General features: G+C 44.8%; 1 long non-coding RNA gene across 2 annotated transcripts in view; it reads left to right on the top strand.

Annotated features, from left to right (window-relative positions):
• The window catches only part of LOC134943441 (uncharacterized), a 62,030-nt gene that overhangs the window by 38,712 nt on the left and 6,348 nt on the right, over positions 1–16,970 (top strand). Inside the window, exon 1 of one of the 2 annotated variants that reach the window (XR_010181535.1) lies at positions 7,606–7,673. The exons of the other annotated variant lie outside the window; for it this stretch is intronic. This is a non-coding gene — a long non-coding RNA (uncharacterized LOC134943441). Of the gene's footprint in view, positions 1–7,605; positions 7,674–16,970 lie in introns of those variants that run through there. 2 annotated transcript variants of the gene reach the window in all.

The raw sequence follows: 16,970 nt of genomic DNA, 5'->3' as shown, positions 1-16,970 counted from the left end.
ATGTTTTAAAACATCATAACGGGTAATACGAAATGCTCACTTGTTCGCTTACATCAATACGGGTGATTCAAAGCACATAATGGTTTCTTTTCCCAGAGTCAGCGAAATTCACCATATTACCAGAAAAGTTAATATTATATAGGAGTCCTTGTGGTAAAAGCAATTCCAGCAATTTATTCCAATAAAAAACAAATGTACAAAAAATGAAAAGACTTCTAGGTACGATACCAGATGGATTTACCAGCCGTGGGAGGGAATAATATACCCGGGTTCCTCACCACTGGATAGCAGGGTATCGGTCCCAAAAAGTCAATCCCTATGTCCTTTCAGCTCCAGGAGCTGAAAGGACATAGGGATTGACTTTTTGGGACCGATACCCTGCTATCCAGTGGTGAGGAACCCGGGTATATTATTCCCTCCCACGGCTGGTAAATCCATCTGGTATCGTACCTAGAAGTCTTTTCATTTTTTGTACATTTGTTTTTTATTGGAATAAATTGCTGGAATTGCTTTTACCACAAGGACTCCTATATATTATTAACTTTTCTGGTAATATGGTGAATTTCGCTGACTCTGGGAAAAGAAACCATTATGTGCTTTGAATCACCCGTATTGATGTAAGCGAACAAGTGAGCATTTCGTATTACCCGTTATGATGTTTTAAAACATGAGATTTGAATACCAGGGATAAAGATACCTTTATATGTACTTCCATAACTGCTTATATGTAAGCATACATGTGAGCAATTCCTATATTCTGGGTTCACGGAACAGGTGGTCCTTTAAACTTACCTTGCTGCACAATCCCATAAACTTAGGGTTGTCCCATATAGGTGGAATTCCACTCTGAGAACTTTTCTCTAGTAACCACTTTCCTTCTGCTTCATTTCCTGTGACTACACTTCGGGAACCACGAGGAAAGATCGGAAGGAATCTGGCCCGATGAAAGATACCTTGATGGGTTTATTTACACTTTCCTTGATGTAAGCATACACGTGAGCATCCCCTCCTTCTCTGATATTGATAAAAAGTGACGGGAAAAGAAACCTTTATAAGTGTTGTCTCCGAGGCTTTATGTAAGAAAATTGTGAGCACGCAGTTGACTGTTTACCACAAGGGTGACCCCATAAGACGTTTAAGAGCTGAACACCACCCATAAAGAGGAAGATTATAGACTCTTCCATTGATATTGATATAATTAAACAAATGAGAAATAGAACTGAGACCACTCTTTTCTCTTTTCTTGGTGTTTTCCCTCCTATGACCCAAACTGACGGAGACGGCTGGGAAGCCTTGCTTCAGTAGAAAACACGTCGGGAAGACTATCCGGATATATATAAGAACTTTCTTTTTTATCATTTATTATTATTGTTATAATTCCATCTGTATATGTAGCGCTACTGAGTGTGTGTACCACAACCTCCTTTTTCATATAACCTTTGGAGTATAATTGGTGATATACTCAGGTTCACACCCACTATAGCAGCTCTTAGAGCGCAGGGATTTCCTCTAAACTCCCTTTCTTTCATGTCTGCCCTATCGCTTTCAATTATTCTGGGGATACCATATCTACACACAAATTCCTGCACAATTTTCTTTGCAGTGAACGTAGCAGTATTTGTGGCAGCAGGGAACGCTTCTACCCAATTTGAAAATACGTCAATACAGACTAACACATATTTTAAATTCCTACACGGTGGTAACTGTATGAAATCGATTTATATTACCTGAAAAGGTCCGTCTGTAGGAGGGATATGGGATGGCTCTGTTGGTATTGACTTTTCAATATTCTTCCTCAAGCAAGTAAGACATGTCATTGCTCTCTTACCTGCATGAGAAGAGAATCCTGGCGCACACCAGTAGGCTCTCACCAGCTTACACATACCCTCTTTACCCAGATGAGTCAGACCGTGTGCCGCCTCAGCTAAGCTTGGAAGATATGCTCTGGGGGCCACTGGCTTACCGTGTCCACCTGTCCAGAGTCCTGAGGACTCTTGGCCATACCCCTTTGACCTCCAGACCGCCTTTTCCTGTGGAGAACACAAATTATGCATTTCAATTAATTTTTGTGTGTTGATATTGTTGAATGTCATCAGTGATGTGATGTTTGTTTGTATGGGGGTGCTGACTGCTGATTTAGCAGCTTCGTCTGCCCGGCTGTTACCAAGTGAGTTTGGGTCTTGGTTGTAAGTGTGTGCTTTGCACTTGATAATAGCCACTCTGTCTGGTTCTTGTATCGCTGTTAGAAGCCTTTTTATGTGGGACGCATGCGCTACAGGTGTGCCAGCTGCCGTCATGAAATTTCTGAGACGCCATAGGGCCCAGAAATCATGCACCACTCCAAAGGCATACCTAGAATCTGTGTACATATTAGCTGACTTACCCTTGGCCAATTCACACGCTCTGGTTAGGGTGACCAGCTCAGCAACTTGTGCTGAGTGCGGTGGGCCCAGGGGTTCAGCTTCTATGATACCTCTGTCGTCTACAACTGCGTATCCAGTGCACAGGTCTCCCGAGTCCGTCTGTCTGTGGCAACTACCATCAGTGTAAAAGGTAAAATCTACGCCTTCCTATGGGTTGTAACTTGTCACTAATGTCAGGTCTCGCGGTGAAAGTCTGATTCAGGTATTCCATACAATCATGCGTATCAGTGTCTGCACTAAATCCTCCTTCACCATCATTCTCATCCTCCACCCTTTGTGCCTGTCCAGGCACACTTGGCAGATAAATTGCAGGATTTAGTGTGCTGCATCTCTTTATGGTGATGTTTACAGGGGCCATTAATGCTAATTCCCACCTTGTAAACCTCGCGGATGAGACATGTCTGGTTTGGGCAGAGTTCAGTAAGGCTGATACAGCATGAGGTGTATGGATGGTCAGGTTGTGTCCTAACACTACGTCTTCGCTTTTACTTACTAGCAAAGCTATCGCTGCAACACTTCGCAAGCATGTGGGGAGAGACCGCGCTACGGTGTCCAACTGTGCACTGTAGTAAGCTACCGGCCTGCTGGCATCACCATGTCTCTGGGTTAGGACACCTGCCGCACACCCAGCACTTTTTCCGTACCGTACAATTCAAAGGGTTTCCCATAATCTGGCATACCTAATGCAGGTGCCTGTGATAGGCACTGTTTGAGTCTCTCAAATGCCAATTCGGACTCATCTGTGTGCGAGATCCGATCTGGTTTGTTCGAAGAGACCATCTCTTCAAAGGTAAAGCCAGTATGGAGAACCCTGGAATCCAGTTTCGGCAGTACCCACACATTCCAATAAAAGTGCGGATCTGTTGCTGGGGTTGTGGCAGAGTCATGTCGCGAATCGCCTGTATTCGATCAGCGGTGAGGTGTCTAAGTCCTTGCGTCAAGCAATGTCCCAAATATTTTACCCTGGTCTAGCACAACTGTAACTTATCCTTTGAAACCTTGGCCCTCATTCCGAGTTGTTCGCTCGCAAGCGGATTTTAGCAGATTTGCTCATGCTAAGCCGCCGCCTACTGGGAGTGAATCTTAGCATCTTAAAATTGCGAACGAAGTAATCGCAATATTGCGATTACACACCTTGTAGCAGTTTCTGAGTAACTTCAACCTTACTCGGCATCTGCGATCATTTCAGTGCTTGTCGTTCCTGGTTTGACGTCACAAACACACCCAGCGTTCGCCCAGACACTCCTCCGTTTCTCCGGCCACTCCTGCGTTTTTTCCGGAAACGGTAGCGTTTTTTCCCACACGCCCATAAAACGGCCTGTTTCCGCCCAGTTACACCCATTTCCTGTCAATCACATTCCGATCGCCAGAACGATGAAAAAACCGTGAGTAAAATTCCTAACTGCATAGCAAATTTACTTGGCGCAGTCGCAGTGCGGACATTGCGCATGCGCATTAAGCGGAAAATCGCTGCGATGCGAAGATTTTTACCAAGCGAACAACTCGGAATGACCTCCTTTGTGTCCCGTATGGGAAAGATGAAACAGAAGCTGTTTCGTGTCTTTCAAGGACGATTCGAGTGAGTCAGAACACAACAATAAGTCATCGACATACTGTATTAGTACTGATCCACTCTCAGGTTGAAAGGATTGTAAACAGTCATGCAAGGCCTGGGAGAAAATACTCGGGCTGTCAATGAAACCTTGGGGGAGACGAGTCCAGGTGTACTGTACTCCCCTGTATGTAAACGCAAAGAGGTATTGGCTGTCAGGGTGCAGAGGGACAGAAAAGAAAGCAGAACAGAGGTCAATAACAGTGAAAAATTTCGCAGTAGGGGGAATTTGCATGAGGATGACAGCTGGATTGGGCACTACAGGGGAATTGGCTCTCAACTATCTTGTTTATCCCCCTTAGATCCTTAGACTATCTGATTGCCGGACAACAATTTTAGCAGGCCAGTGATCAGGTCTGAATCACCCCTTATGTCGTGTGCAGCCACACACACAGACTTGCCTAGGTGCAATGGTTTAACCATTCATTACACTTATTTTTTAAAAGTTTTAACTAAGGGTTCAGCTAAAAGTAATAGTAAACTAGGCCAGGTCAGTAACAGGGCCTCTTCAGCAAGGGAGAAAAGTGTGGGTTGCCATCAGGGTAGTGACCGTGCTGTTTCTGCCCTCTACAGGGCTTGAACTACTGTAAGTGAGATAATGCACGTCCACATATTGAACTGTTAATAGATTAGTGTTAGTGTATAATATCACCAAAAGCTTGATCTGAGCATTGAGATTTTGTATCGCTGTGATCAAAATGATTTTAGCGCTTTGTAGTCTAAGAAGTGAGAACCATTATTCTCCTGTGATAATCTATTGCAATCACTTCAAGTGGCTGTATTGCTTACTAGTTCCAGGCTATGTCTCATGGAACAATTTAATTACTAATGGGTTACTTGTGTCCTGAAGACATTGATGATTTTTTTTTTTTTTGAGAAGACAAATGCACTTTTATTTGGACACAATGAGAAACAAACATGGCTCTGTAGCCCTCTTTCAGTAAGGATTGCATTTACAAAGCTGCTCATAAAAAATACACTTACTGACACACCTTGTCTGACACACACACTTACTGACATAGATACCACTTACTGACACAGATAATCTTACCTACACAGACATCTCTTACTGACACAGACATCGCTTACTGACACAGACACTGCTTACTGACACAGGAACTGGTTACCTACACTGACACCACTTACTGATAGATAGCACTTATTGACACAGATTCCACTTACTGACGCAGACACCACTTAATGGCACATACATAGTTAATGACAGACACCCCTTACTGACACCGATACAACTTACTGACAGATAATCCTTACTGATACACACATGACACAGACACTACTTACTGACACAGGAACTGGTTACCTACACAGACACCTCTTACTGGCAGATACCACTTATTGACACAGATTCCACTTACTGACTAACACTGAAACACACACCACTTACTGACACAGACAACACTTAATGGCACATACACCGTTGCTCATAGCGAGCTATTTAGGGTCCTGAATCGCGAGTTGTAATAACGTTATGGTGTGCGTTGTGTCCCACGCCATGTAATACACAGTTTCACCGCTAGGTGGCGAATGCTCCATGTTAAGCACGGTGCCGCGCATTCACTAAGAGTAAAACACATCACAACACATCATATATTTACCTGGAGTGCCTATTCATATCGTGGTCAGCAGTGGCATAACGGTTACAGTGTCCGCCTGCAATGCGTGCATCCCGTGTTCGAATCCTGGTGAGGCCAGAAAAAAAAAATTGTGGATTTATTTATATATATATATATTTTTTTTTTAATGAAATAAAATTATTTGGTCTGTTTATTCTTTCCTGCTGAGCTCGTTGTAACAAAGCACCTACCCCAACCATGGTGCACACGTTCACTATCAATATTGTCGTTACATTGGGGAAAATATCTTTTATTGGTGAAGCATAAACAGCATGTACATTTCGGACATCAATTCTGGTTCATTTGCTTCAAATGGCCCTAAATATGTAATGCACAATGCCACTGGATCTCTATGTCATTAATGTGACATCTTGGAAGGCTCCATTATGTTTTGTACACAGACACCTGGCGAGACTAGAATTTTTTTTTAATGTATTTATTTATATATATATTTTTTTATGAAATAAACTTATTTGGTCTGTTTATTCTTTCCCGCTGGGCTCCATTATGTTTTGTACACAGACACCGGATAAAATCCGTTATGGGTACAACACATTGCGGGCAGCGGGGAAGCGAATTCAGTGTGCGCGCATTGTGGGCGGTGACTGTATTTCTCATCCTGCGGAGCTCACTGTCAAAATGGCGCACAGGGCAAGAATGTTTTCCAAGCAGGAGCTCTTCATCCTGGTGCGCCACCTTGACAGGCCCCTGGCCGATGATAGGGAGAGATCCCAGGCATATGCCAGGGCCAGAGAAGAGATCCGGTCTACAGTGCACAGGGAGAGGAGTATAACATCTATGGAGAGGCGATGGCGTGACCTGGTTAGACGGGAACCGCAGAGGCTGCAAAGACTGAGGGCCAAGGTCAATAGAGGTACAGTACAGTATTTTATTTATTGCTGTCATTACATTTTTACAGTACAGTATGGGTTCCGGTATGAATGGTCGACCATGTTAAGGTCGACAATCATTAGGTCGACCACTATTGGTCAACAGTGACATGGTCAACATGGACTCATGGTCGACACATGAAAATGGTCGACACATGAAAAGGTCAACATGGATTTTTGGACTGTTTTTGGTGTCGTTTTCTTCTTAAAGTGATGGGGAACCCGAATTAGTGTACCGCGTCCCCTTGCATGGCTCGCTTCGCTTGCCATGCTGCGGGCAAGGTGCCTCGCTCCGCTACCGCTGCGCTCGGCACAGGTTACTATACCCAATCATAGTCCACGTGGATGGTAAAGGATGAAAAATTGAAAAATCTAAAAAAAAAAAAAAAAAGCCATGTCGACCTTTTCATATGCCGACCTGTCATGTGTCGACCATTTTCACGTGTCGACAATGAGTCCATGTCACTGTTGACCAATAGTGATCGACCTAATGACTGTCGACCTTAACATGGTCGACCATCTTAACGGATACCTACAGTATGTACTACAGTAGTGTTCACTCTAGGATTTTTTTAGGGCGGGGTGCCGATCATGTAGAGGGCACTTTTTTCATGGGTGTGGTATGCAAAGTCAATGGTAGGAAGGTCGACAATGTTTGGGTCGACCACTATTGGTTGACAGTAAGTAGGTCGACCGGGATGCTAGGTCGTCAGGGTCAAATGGTCTAGGTCGACAGGTCAAATGGTCGACAGGAGTTTCTGATGTTTTTTGGTGTAATTTTTTCCGAACAGTGACCGGGAACCCCAATCAGTGTACTGAGTCCCCCCTGCACAAGTTATCACGTGTTAAGTTTTTGTTCAGCAGTTTACTGCATCAGTCATTGATAAATAAGGGCAATAGTACTGTATGCCCCCAGCACTGCCAGATACTCACCACTGCCGCTCCTATGGAACGTGCATTGAGCCGCCCCTGTCCTTGGTTTCAACTAACTCTAATTTAGGTTGTTGTTTTTTTTTTTTTGGGGGGGGGGGGGTGAATGATTGTGTAGGGTTTTAAAATAATGTGTTTTTTTCACAGTACGGAGGCCACAGTGGCACCCTCCCTCTCTTGTCAGGTAAGTACAGTACTTAAGTAATGTACAGTAGGTAATGTTTCTCTCTCTCTCTCCTCTACTCTGCCTTATCTGCTGCACACTAAAGACTCCATTGCTCCCTATTGTCCAGAGGTTAAAGTGAGCCAGAACAGGGTGGAAGTGCGTTCCTTCAGTTCCATTTTGAGACAGAACCAGTTCCACCTCCTCCGGCTCACCTAACCCAGGAGACGGCGAGCAGGGAGATGCAGGGCATTGCATAGGAGTCACTTTATAAGCGGGACATAAGGGGCACTCCTGGGGACATAAAGGGCACTACTACTGGGGGCATTTCTTTTATGGGCTCTACATAAGGGGCACTAACAGTACAGTGGCCATAGCATAAGGGGCAATACTACTGTGGGCATTGTATAAGGGGTGGTACCGCTGTGGGCATTATGTGTATTAGGGGTGCTACTGCGGTGCACCCCCAATAAAGGGCTGTTGTCTCAAAAATCAAGGTGCGTGGCCAAACTAAAGTATACCCAATTAAAATTATGATGCACAGTAGCACAATCTTATTCACATTCCACCACATACTGTACTGTAGGGGTGTCCCTTATTCATGTTATGACACACATTAGTGCCCCTCATACACAAAGCCCACAGCAGTAGCACCCCTAATACACATACAGAGTGTCCAGGTCAAGTGTCAAACCCTTGACCTGGACACTCTGTATATCTGCAAAGAATCCTATTTGAGCAGTTGTATAAGGATTAACATGTAATATAGGATATAATTCTCTAGAGGAATTATACAGTGTGGATAATTACAGACTGTATTATCAGTACTATCAGTACTATCACGAGAGTGCTGGAAGTATGACAACTAACACATGATTATTGGTCGAGATAAGCCGAATTATATTGTCAGCCACCTTCATTATTATAGGAGTGGGACAAATACGGCAATCGATATATGAATTAGTGATCTAGGAGATTAATTACTGATAATCAAACAATTTAATATACTGGTTTAAATAAAGAATAATCGTATATCTAACTGGGCATTAGAATAAACACGTGGACACACATTTTAATCTTCAATCACATTTATTATTCTCATGCACTTTTTGTATGTGTTGTATGTGTCTAAATTTTAACCTCTGTTTCACCTATACCTGTAGTTTGTGTGTTAGTTATTGTCACACTATTTTAATATAACAACAATAAAAGTAAAATTGTATGAATATATAGGTGGATGTGGGTATCAGGTAGAGATGAGCGGGTTCGGTTTCTCTGAATCCGAACCCGCCAGAACTTCATGTTTTTTTTCACGGGTCCGAGCGACTCGGATCTTCCCGCCTTGCTCGGTTAACCCGAGCGCGCCCGAACGTCATCATGACGCTGTCGGATTCTCGCGAGGCTCGGATTCTATCGCGAGACTCGGATTCTATATAAGGAGCCGCGCGTCGCCGCCATTTTCACACGTGCATTGAGATTGATAGGGAGAGGACGTGGCTGGCGTCCTCTCCATTTAGATTATAAGAGACTGAGAGAGATTTACTGGAGCTGACTAGGAGGAGTACTGTTACTGTAGAAGTGTAGAGACTGAGTGGAGAGAGTTTACTAGAGATGAGCGCCTGAAATTTTTCGGGTTTTGTGTTTTGGTTTTGGGTTCGGTTCCGCGGCCGTGTTTTGGGTTCGAACGCGTTTTGGCAAAACCTCACCGAATTTTTTTTGTCTGATTCGGGTGTGTTTTGGATTCGGGTGTTTTTTTCAAAAAACACTAAAAAACAGCTTAAATCATAGAATTTGGGGGTCATTTTGATCCCAAAGTATTATTAACCTCAAAAACCATAATTTACACTCATTTTCAGTCTATTCTGAATACCTCACACCTCACAATATTATTTTTAGTCCTAAAATTTGCACCGAGGTCGCTGTGTGAGTAAGATAAGCGACCCTAGTGGCCGACACAAACACCGGGCCCATCTAGGAGTGGCACTGCAGTGTCACGCAGGATGTCCCTTCCAAAAAACCCTCCCCAAACAGCACATGGCGCAAAGAAAAAAAGAGGCGCAATGAGGTAGCTGTGTGAGTAAGATTAGCGACCCTAGTGGCCGACACAAACACCGGGCCCATCTAGGAGTGGCACTGCAGTGTCACGCAGGATGTCCCTTCCAAAAAACCCTCCCCAAACAGCACATGACGCAAAGAAAAAAAGAGGCGCAATGAGGTAGCTGACTGTGTGAGTAAGATTAGCGACCCTAGTGGCCGACACAAACACCGGGCCCATCTAGGAGTGGCACTGCAGTGTCACGCAGGATGTCCCTTCCAAAAAACCCTCCCCAATCAGCACATGATGCAAAGAAAAAGAAAAGAAAAAAGAGGTGCAAGATGGAATTGTCCTTGGGCCCTCCCACCCACCCTTATGTTGAATAAACAAAACAGGACATGCACACTTTAACCAACCCATCATTTCAGTGACAGGGTCTGCCACACGACTGTGACTGATATGACGGGTTGGTTTGGACCCCCCCCAAAAAAGAAGCAATTAATCTCTCCTTGCACAAACTGGCTCTACAGAGGCAAGATGTCCACCTCATCTTCACCCTCCGATATATCACCGTGTACATCCCCCTCCTCACAGATTATCAATTCGTCCCCACTGGAATCCACCATCTCAGCTCCCTGTGTACTTTGTGGAGGCAATTGCTGCTGGTCAATGTCTCCGCGGAGGAATTGATTATAATTCATTTTAATGAACATCATCTTCTCCACATTTTCTGGATGTAACCTCGTACGCCGATTGCTGACAAGGTGAGCGGCGGCACTAAACACTCTTTCGGAGTACACACTTGTGGGAGGGCAACTTAGGTAGAATAAAGCCAGTTTGTGCAAGGGCCTCCAAATTGCCTCTTTTTCCTGCCAGTATAAGTACGGACTGTGTGACGTGCCTACTTGGATGCGGTCACTCATATAATCCTCCACCATTCTATCAATGTTGAGAGAATCATATGCAGTGACAGTAGACGACATGTCCGTAATCGTTGTCAGGTCCTTCAGTCCGGACCAGATGTCGGCATCAGCAGTCGCTCCAGACTGCCCTGCATCACCGCCAGCGGGTGGGCTCGGAATTCTGAGCCTTTTCCTCGCACCCCCAGTTGCGGGAGAATGTGAAGGAGGAGATGTTGACAGGTCGCGTTCCGCTTGACTTGACAATTTTGTCACCAGCAGGTCTTTCAACCCCAGCAGACCTGTGTCTGCCGGAAAGAGAGATCCAAGGTAGGCTTTAAATCTAGGATCGAGCACGGTGGCCAAAATGTAGTGCTCTGATTTCAACAGATTGACCACCCGTGAATCCTTGTTAAGCGAATTAAGGGCTGCATCCACAAGTCCCACATGCCTAGCGGAATCGCTCCCTTTTAGCTCCTTCTTCAATGCCTCCAGCTTCTTCTGCAAAAGCCTGATGAGGGGAATGACCTGACTCAGGCTGGCAGTGTCTGAACTGACTTCACGTGTGGCAAGTTCAAAGGGCATCAGAACCTTGCACAACGTTGAAATCATTCTCCACTGCACTTGAGACAGGTGCATTCCACCTACTATATCGTGCTCAATTGTATAGGCTTGAATGGCCTTTTGCTGCTCCTCCAACCTCTGAAGCATATAGAGGGTTGAATTCCACCTCGTTACCACTTCTTGCTTCAGATGATGGCAGGGCAGGTTCAGTAGTTTTTGGTGGTGCTCCAGTCTTCTGTACGTGGTGCCTGTACGCCGAAAGTGTCCCGCAATTTTTCTGGCCACCGACAGCATCTCTTGCACGCCCCTGTCGTTTTTTAAAAAATTCTGCACCACCAAATTCAAGGTATGTGCAAAACATGGGACGTGCTGGAATTTGCCCATATTTAATGCACACACAATATTGCTGGCGTTGTCCGATGCCACAAATCCACAGGAGAGTCCAATTGGGGTAAGCCATTCCGCGATGATCTTCCTCAGTTGCCGTAAGAGGTTTTCAGCTGTGTGCGTATTCTGGAAAGCGGTGATACAAAGCGTAGCCTGCCTAGGAAAGAGTTGGCGTTTGCGAGATGCTGCTACTGGTGCCGCCGCTGCTGTTCTTGCGGCGGGAGTCCATACATCTACCCAGTGGGCTGTCACAGTCATATAGTCCTGACCCTGCCCTGCTCCACTTGTCCACATGTCCGTGGTTAAGTGGACATTGGGTACAACTGCATTTTTTAGGACACTGGTGAGTCTTTTTCTGACGTCCGTGTACATTCTCGGTATCGCCTGCCTAGAGAAGTGGAACCTAGATGGTATTTGGTAACGGGGGCACACTGCATCAATAAATTGTCTAGTTCCCTGTGAACTAACGGCGGATACCGGACGCACGTCTAACACCAACATAGTTGTCAAGGACTCAGTTATCCGCTTTGCAGTAGGATGACTGCTGTGATATTTCATCTTCCTCGCAAAGGACTGTTGAACAGTCAATTGCTTACTGGAAGTAGTACAAGTGGGCTTACGACTTCCCCTCTGGGATGACCATCGACTCCCAGCGGCAACAACAGCAGCGCCAGCAGCAGTAGGCGTTACACGCAAGGATGCATCGGAGGAATCCCAGGCAGGAGAGGACTCGTCAGAATTGCCAGTGACATGGCCTGCAGGACTATTGGCATTCCTGGGGAAGGAGGAAATTGACACTGAGGGAGTTGGTGGGGTGGTTTGCGTGAGCTTGGTTACAAGAGGAAGGGATTTACTGGTCAGTGGACTGCTTCCGCTGTCACCCAAAGTTTTTGAACTTGTCACTGACTTATTATGAATGCGCTGCAGGTGACGTATAAGGGAGGATGTTCCGAGGTGGTTAACGTCCTTACCCCTACTTATTACAGCTTGACAAAGGGAACACACGGCTTGACACCTGTTGTCCGCATTTCTGGTGAAATACCTCCACACCGAAGAGCTGATTTTTTTGGTATTTTCACCTGGCATGTCAACGGCCATATTCCTCCCACGGACAACAGGTGTCTCCCCGGGTGCCTGACTTAAACAAACCACCTCACCATCAGAATCCTCCTGGTCAATTTCCTCCCCAGCGCCAGCAACACCCATATCCTCCTCATCCTGGTGTACTTCAACACTGACATCTTCAATCTGACTATCAGGAACTGGACTGCGGGTGCTCCTTCCAGCACTTGCAGGGGGCGTGCAAATGGTGGAAGGCGCATGCTCTTCACGTCCAGTGTTGGGAAGGTCAGGCATCGCAACCGACACAATTGGACTCTCCTTGTGGATTTGGGATTTCAAAGAACGCACAGTTCTTTGCGGTGCTTTTGCCAGCTTGAGTCTTTTCATTTTTCTAGCGAGAGGCTGAGTGCTTCCATCCTCATGTGAAGCTGAACCACTAGCCATGAACATAGGCCAGGGCCTCAGCCGTTCCTTGCCACTCCGTGTGGTAAATGGCATATTGGCAAGTTTACGCTTCTCCTCCGACAATTTTATTTTAGGTTTTGGAGTCCTTTTTTTTCTGATATTTGGTGTTTTGGATTTGACATGCTCTGTACTATGACATTGGGCATCGGCCTTGGCAGACGACGTTGCTGGCATTTCATCGTCTCGGCCATGACTAGTGGCAGCAGCTTCAGCACGAGGTGGAAGTGGATCTTGATCTTTCCCTAATTTTGGAACCTCAACATTTTTGTTCTCCATATTTTAATAGGCACAACTAAAAGGCACCTCAGGTAAACAATGGAGATGGATGGATTGGATACTAGTATACAATTATGGACGGGCTGCCGAGTGCCGACACAGAGGTAGCCACAGCCGTGAACTACCGCACTGTACTGTGTCTGCTGCTAATATATAGACTGGTTGATAAAGAGATAGTATACTCGTAACTAGTATGTATGTATAAAGAAAGAAAAAAAAACCACGGTTAGGTGGTATATACAATTATGGACGGGCTGCCGAGTGCCGACACAGAGGTAGCCACAGCCGTGAACTACCGCACTGTACTGTGTCTGCTGCTAATATATAGACTGGTTGATAAAGAGATAGTATACTCGTAACTAGTATGTATGTATAAAGAGAGAAAAAAAAACCACGGTTAGGTGGTATATACAATTATGGACGGGCTGCCGAGTGCCGACACAGAGGTAGCCACAGCCGTGAACTACCGCACTGTACTGTGTCTGCTGCTAATATATAGACTGGTTGATAAAGAGATAGTATACTCGTAACTAGTATGTATGTATAAAGAAAGAAAAAAAAACCACGGTTAGGTGGTATATACAATTATGGACGGGCTGCCGAGTGCCGACACAGAGGTAGCCACAGCCGTGAACTACCGCACTGTACTGTGTCTGCTGCTAATATATAGACTGGTTGATAAAGAGATAGTATACTCGTAACTAGTATGTATGTATAAAGAAAGAAAAAAAAACCACGGTTAGGTGGTATATACAATTATGGACGGGCTGCCGAGTGCCGACACAGAGGTAGCCACAGCCGTGAACTACCGCACTGTACTGTGTCTGCTGCTAATATATAGACTGGTTGATAAAGAGATAGTATACTCGTAACTAGTATGTATGTATAAAGAAAGAAAAAAAAACCACGGTTAGGTGGTATATACAATTATGGACGGGCTGCCGAGTGCCGACACAGAGGTAGCCACAGCCGTGAACTACCGCACTGTACTGTGTCTGCTGCTAATATATAGACTGGTTGATAAAGAGATAGTATACTCGTAACTAGTATGTATGTATAAAAGAAAAAAAAACCACGGTTAGGTGGTATATACAATTATGGACGGGCTGCCGAGTGCCGACACAGAGGTAGCCACAGCCGTGAACTACCGCACTGTACTGTGTCTGCTGCTAATATATAGACTGGTTGATAAAGAGATAGTATACTCGTAACTAGTATGTATAAAGAAAGAAAAAAAAACCACGGTTAGGTGGTATATACAATTATGGACGGGCTGCCGAGTGCCGACACAGAGGTAGCCACAGCCGTGAACTACCGCACTGTACTGTGTCTGCTGCTAATATATAGACTGGTTGATAAAGAGATAGTATACTCGTAACTAGTATGTATGTATAAAGAAAGAAAAAAAAACCACGGTTAGGTGGTATATACAATTATGGACGGGCTGCCGAGTGCCGACACAGAGGTAGCCACAGCCGTGAACTACCGCACTGTACTGTGTCTGCTGCTAATATAGACTGGTTGATAAAGAGATAGTATACTCGTAACTAGTATGTATGTATAAAGAAAGAGAAATAAAACCACGGTTATGTGGTATATACAATTATGGACGTGCTGCCGAGTGCCGACACAGAGGTAGCCACAGCCGTGAACTACCGCACTGTACTGTGTCTGCTGCTAATATAGACTGGTTGATAAAGAGATAGTATACTACTAATATTATATATACTGGTGGTCAGGTCACTGGTCACTAGTCACACTGGCAGTGGCACTCCTGCAGCAAAAGTGTGCACTGTTTAATTTTAATATAATATTATGTACTCCTGGCTCCTGCTATAACCTATAACTGGCACTGCAGTAGTGCTCCCCAGTCTCCCCCACAATTATAAGCTGTGTGAGCTGAGCAGTCAGACAGATATATAATATATATAGATGATGCAGCACACTGGCCTGAGCCTGAGCAGTGCACACAGATATGGTATGTGACTGACTGAGTCACTGTGTGTATCGCTTTTTTCAGGCAGAGAACGGATATATTAAATAAACTGCACTGTGTGTCTGGTGGTCACTCACTATATAATATATTATGTACTCCTGGCTCCTGCTATAACCTATAACTGGCACTGCAGTAGTGCTCCCCAGTCTCCCCCACAATTATAAGCTGTGTGAGCTGAGCAGTCAGACGGATATATATAATATTATATATAGATAATAGATGATGCAGCACACTGGCCTGAGCCTGAGCAGTGCACACAGATATGGTATGTGACTGAGTCACTGTGTGCTGTGTATCGCTTTTTTCAGGCAGAGAACGGATTATAAATAAAACTGGTGGTCACTATCAGCAAAACTCTGCACTGTACTGAGTACTCCTAATGCTCCCCAAAATTAGTAAATCAAGTGTCTCTCTAATCTATTCTAAACGGAGAGGACGCCAGCCACGTCCTCTCCCTATCAATCTCAATGCACGTGTGAAAATGGCGGCGACGCGCGGCTCCTTATATAGAATCCGAGTCTCGCGATAGAATCCGAGCCTCGCGAGAATCCGACAGCGTCATGATGACGTTCGGGCGCGCTCGGGTTAACCGAGCAAGGCGGGAAGATCCGAGTCGCTCGGACCCGTGAAAAAAAACATGAAGTTCTGGCGGGTTCGGATTCAGAGAAACCGAACCCGCTCATCTCTAGAGTTTACTAGTGAGGACAGTGCAGTTTACTTTATAATATATTATATAGTGAGTGACCACCAGACACACAGTGCAGTTTATTTAATATATCCGTTCTCTGCCTGAAAAAAGCGATACACACAGTGACTCAGTCAGTCACATACCATATCTGTGTGCACTGCTCAGGCTCAGGCCAGTGTGCTGCATCATCTATATATATTATATATCTGTCTGACTGCTCAGCTCACACAGCTTATAATTGTGGGGGAGACTGGGGAGCACTACTGCAGTGCCAGTTATAGGTTATAGCAGGAGCCAGGAGTACATATTATATTAAAATTAAACAGTGCACACTTTTGCTGCAGGAGTGCCACTGCCAGTGTGACTGACCAGTGACCTGACCACACTGACCACCAGTATAGTTAGTAGTATACTTATATTGTGATTGCCTGAAAAAGTTAAACACTCGTCGTGTGACTTCACTTGTGTGATTTTTTTTTTTTATTCTATAAAAATAAAACTCATTCTGCTGACAGACAGTGTCCAGCAGGTCCGTCATTATATAATATATAATATATACCTGTCCGGCTGCAGTAGTGATATATATATATTTTTTATATCATTTATCATCCAGTCGCAGCAGACACAGTACGGTAGTTCACGGCTGTGGCTACCTCTGTGTCTCTGCACTCGGCAGGCAGTCCGTCCATAATTGTAATACCACCTAACCGTGGATTTTTTTCATTCTTCTTTATACATACATAGTTACATAGACATCTTCTCTTTATCAACCAGTCTATATTAGCTGCAGACACAGTACAGTACGGTAGTTCACGGCTGTGGCTACCTCTGTGTCTGCACTCGGCAGGAAGTCCGTCCATAATTGTATACCACCTAACCGTGGTTTTTTTTCATTCTTCTTTATACATACATAGTTACATAGACATCTTCTCTTTATCAACCAGTC

This window comes from Pseudophryne corroboree, chromosome 7, assembly GCF_028390025.1.
Source record: "Pseudophryne corroboree isolate aPseCor3 chromosome 7, aPseCor3.hap2, whole genome shotgun sequence".
NCBI lineage: Eukaryota > Metazoa > Chordata > Amphibia > Anura > Myobatrachidae > Pseudophryne > Pseudophryne corroboree.
The sequence above is the reverse complement of the archived record's forward strand: the minus strand, read 5'-3'. Positions and strand labels throughout refer to the sequence as shown.